This window comes from Hyaena hyaena, unplaced genomic scaffold (assembly GCF_003009895.1).
Source record: "Hyaena hyaena isolate Hyena2069 unplaced genomic scaffold, ASM300989v1 scaffold_480, whole genome shotgun sequence".
In the NCBI taxonomy this organism is placed as follows: domain Eukaryota; kingdom Metazoa; phylum Chordata; class Mammalia; order Carnivora; family Hyaenidae; genus Hyaena; species Hyaena hyaena.
The window spans coordinates 538,266-543,220 of NW_024081108.1; positions in this window are offsets into that span (position 1 = coordinate 538,266).

Genomic DNA, 4,955 nt, shown 5'->3' on the forward strand with positions numbered 1-4,955 from the left:
GAGCATGAGTGAGGGAGGAGCTGTCAGCACAAAGCCTGACATCGGGCTTGAACTCACTAACAGTGAGATCATGACCTGAGCTGAAGCCAGGCTCTTAACCGACTGAGCCACCCAGGCACCCCAAAACAGTTTTTTAAATATTTATTTTTGATAAGAGTGCATGCATGCATTTGTGTCCAAGTTGGGGAGGGACAGAGTGAGAGATAGAGGTTCTGAAGAGGTTCCACGCTGACAACAGAGAGCCCTTTGTGGGGCTCGAACTCATGAACTGCAAGATCATGACCCCAACCAAAGTTAGATGCTTAGACAACTGAGCCACCTAGGTGCCCCAAATCCCATAACTCTCTTATTATGCCATTTACCTGCTTACTTCCATAGAACTTCTGTTAAAAACGCACACAAGCAATCAACTACTAGCCATTCTTCAAACTCTAAATCTGGCTTCACCTTGGGCCACCTAGGTGGCTCAGTCCAACTTTGGCTCACGATCTCATGGTTCATGGGTTCAGGCCCCACCTCTAGTTCTGTGCTGGCAGCTCAGAGCCTGGAGCCAGCTTTGGATTCTGTGTCTCCCTCTCTCTCTGTCCCTCCCCCATTTGCACTCTCCCTTTCAAAAATAAATAATGATTAAAAAATTATATCTGGCTTCATTTCCCAGTATTCCCAAAAACTATGCTTACAGAATTACCCATAATCTTCTCATTGCCAAACCTTATCAATAAATACGATTTTCTTGCTGCCTTGTTTCTCTCTCAGTTTTCCCCATTTGAATACAAGGCATCACCATCCATCCAGTCACTTAAACCAGAAATCTCAGCCTTAATTAGCCTTAATTACTTACACGTAATTCCTCCTTGACTCTCTCACCTAAATCTAATTCAATAAGTGCAGCCTTTCTACCTCCATACCTGTAATCCTTTTATTTTACTCTTCTTCTTCTTCTTCTTCACTACAGCCAGCCTTGTGCAAGCCACATCATCTCTCACTATCAGCTCTTCTTTTTTCATAGCGGCCAAGGCGATCTTTCCAAATTATAAACTGTGCTTAAAATAAAATTTAAACTCTGTAACATGACCTATAAGACCCATCTGATGGGATTCTCATGGTAATATTTATCCTTCCCCTCCAGTCCACACATTCCATAGAAAGGAGAGAAACTTCCCTCTGAAGGAAGAAAATTATGAAAATACTCCTGTTTTCTTTCAGCAACTGCCCCCTTCACTCTTTTCCTTCCCAAGCCTTCCTTCCCTTGAGAGAATTATCTCACTGATGAATTGGGGAAAGGGAACTGAGAATGAGTGGCCAGAGAGTTCTTGGGTCCTTTCCTTCAGAATGGTTTAATTCTCTTCTGTCCTTTAGTAAATAGCTTGCCCCTGGAGGGAAAACCCACAGTTCAGCTCTGTTTGAGATAACAGGAAAGTTGGTTTGTTCAGGGCCATGGCAGGGGAGGAATGCCAGTATGCCCATTTGGCTCTACTTGCCCATCAGCAGTATCTGTAATATAGCTGCTAGTTCGACCTCCATCTAATCTGACTCCTGAGTCCTGTATCTCACTTGGTTTTAAATTCTGGGATAACAGAATTTTATTTATTGGTACCTATTAAGACATCAAATTCGGCAATATTTGACTTTTCACGATCTCTGCAACTTCATTTTCTGTTTTTCTCTCCTACTTAGTATGCTTCAATCATTCTGGTCTTTTTTCATTTCCTAAAGCAGTCACAATTTTCCTGCCTCAGGATCTTTGCACTTCCAGCTCCCCCGCTCCTACTCTGTTTTTTTGCATGATCTGCTTCTTGTCTGCAGGTCTCAGAGTGATTATCTGGTTCCAAGAGTGGCCTTCCCACACAATGTTACATAAAGTTCCTTCCTCACTGCCATTGTTGTCTGTTATAGCTCCTATCTCTCCCCTTACTCATCATATGTTTATGTTTTGTTTGTTTATTTAGTTACTTGTTTGTCCTTCTCACTCAAATGGATTCAATGAGGAAACAAGTCTTCATTGTTAACCACTATATCCCCAAGTTTCAGCTCACAGTAGGCTAGTAATAACTGTTGAATAAATGAATGACTATGTGAAAATAGTAACTTGGAATTAATATCTGACTTGATGACCTGATAATTCCAAAGTGTTAATTCCAGTAGATTTCCATGTGAATTTTTTCATATTCCTATAATTGTTTCGTTCCCAGAAAACTGGGAATAGGTTTGTTTGTCATAAAAATTGGATTTCAAAAAGTGCAAATGCCTTAGAGAGATGATTATGTCAAGAATACAGGAGTCAATTAATGATGTTTACTGAGAGCTTACACATATTGAACAATTACTAGGTTCTAGGAAAGAAAGAAAAACATTAAAAAAGTGGATCTGTATAGTAGATTGGGAAAGACAAAAATCCATGAAATGATGAAAGCATACATATATAGTAAAAAGTCAGAAAGTGTTTTCCAGCATGATTAGAGAACTAGTTAGTACATTATCAAAGATACTCACATATATAATATCACATGTTTTGTCTATACATATAGGTTTTTACTAATTTTCATACACTTGCTGTGACAATAGTTAATAGTTTATAACTATTATTACAACTACTATTACAACTATCAACTAGTTTAATATTAAGTAGTCAGGTAAGTGGAATAATGCCCCACTCAACCACCAAAATGTGCATATCTAAGTCCCTAGAACCTGTGGATGTATGATTTTACATGGCAAAAGGGACTTTGCACATGTGACTGAATTAAGGATTAGGAGATGTCCTAATGGGACCCAGTATAATCATAAGAGTCCTTGCAAGGAAAAGAAAGAGTCAGGAAAGGAGGAGAAGATGTAATTGCTGGCTGGAAGGAGCACACAAGCCAAGGAATGTGGGCAGACTCTAGAAGCTACAAAGGCAAAGAAACAGATCTTTCTTTAGAGCCTCCAGAAAGGAATGCAGCCCTGTTGATACCTGGATTTTAGCCTAGTGAGCTCCATTTTAGACTTCTGATATTCAGAACTATAACATAATAAATCTGTGTTGTTTTGAGTCAATAATTCTGTAGTAATTTGTTACAGCAGCTATTGGAAACAAATACATTAAGCAAACTATATACATTAATACTTCAGAATCTTGAAGCCCCTCAGGATCATTGCTGTAATTATTAGTAAACTGTAGGTAAATAGACATGCTGGTTAAGAGGCTTTTCTATTACAAAGTCTGAATGAGCCAGTTTTTATGATAGAATCTTTGTAAGCACTAAGAATTGCTTAATCAGAGTTGGATGAGATTAAATTAGGATTATGTCTCCTTAAGGAAGTCTTTACGTGATGTTTAAAGTATACAGAAGAGGACCCCTGAGAAGGAAATGATGAAGACTATATTTGGAAAATTCCAAAGAGTAGAGAAAATGGGCAGTCACTGGTGACTTGAGCTACACATAAGTATATGGAGGAAAAAGGATAATCTAATCAAAACTCCTCTTTTGAATTACTTTATTTTTATTTAAAAGGCCACTCTCAAGGGGCACCTGGGTGGCTCACTTGATTGAGCATCGACTCTTGATTTCAGCTCAGGTCATGATCTCACAGTTTTGTGAATTCGAGACCCACATCAGGCTCTGTGCTGACAGCAAGAAGCCTACTTGAGATTTTCCCCCTTTGTCTGCCCCTTCCTAGTTCACACTCTATCTCTCTCAAAATAAATAAATAAACTTAGGGGAAAAAAGGCCACTCTCAAAATGATTATAGATGTTTCACAAGAGGAAACGATGGTTATAAGCCTTGGGGATAGATTCCTAGATTAGCTTCAGTTAACTCTGGAAACTATTCCTAGATAGAAACTATACCAGACAGGTAACTTTGCCAGTATAGAGAAGTAGGTGAGATAAGATATAGGTGTTTCTTTCTGTGGTTTCATAGTGGAGGTGAAGTTAGGGGTAATGAAAGAGGTTGACATTAGGCAGTATGATGAAATGGAAGGGGTGTGGACTCTGAAATCAAACAGACCAGGTTCAGATTCTGGCTCTACCTTTTCTTGGTCATGTGACAGTGGGCAAATTAATCAAACTATTTTTGTTTTTCCATTTCCTTAGTTGTAAAATACCTAACTCATGTGGTTAGTATTAGAGGTTAGTATTACATGAGAGTTTCTGACACATAAATAATCCCAAGAGCATCAAAACTAATTTCAATTACTTCCCAGTTTTGCCTTAGGCCAGTTCAGGATCAGAGGAAGGAACTGTTCGAAGAGTTAGAGGATTTCTTTACCAAGTGGATGAAGATGTGTATATGCAGGTAGAGAGTGAGACAATTTTAGGAAGTAGAGCTAAGTGCCTCTATCAGAACCAAGCACCATGAAAAATATATTCCTTAAATCTGAAAGGCAGTTCATGGTTTCTTCCCTTGAGAAACATAATTCACAGTTTTTACAAAGAAGAATTGAAAATCAATCAGAGACAAAGTGAATTGCCCCACCGAAGACAAAACAGCCACAGACTGAGGTCTTTTAAGGTAGAATGAGACTCAACATGCTTGTGTCTTGCTTGAACTTTCTTTCCCTCTATGGCATTGTACTCAACCACCAGTTCTCTTGGTGTTCTGAAGTCACCTATTTCTTTTTTTTTTTTTTTTTTTACTTTGGCACAATATTCTCAGTATTATGAAATGTGGAATATCCAATGAGGTGAGTAGACTCAGTAAAGAACCTGTAAACTGAGACCTCATCTTTCTCTAAGCTTATATTCTGCTAATGAACTCTTTAAGGACTGACTTAAATTCAAAATTTAGAGATGAAAAGGAAGCAAAATCTACCCATACTTATCCAATGGTTTAAAAACATAGGATTATAGGGGCGCCTGGGTGGCTTAGTCGGTTAAGCGTCCGACTTTCGCTTAGGTCATGATCTCGCGGTTCGTGGGTTCGGGCCCCGCGTCGGGCTCTGTGCTGACTGCCAGCTCAGAGCCTGGAGCCTG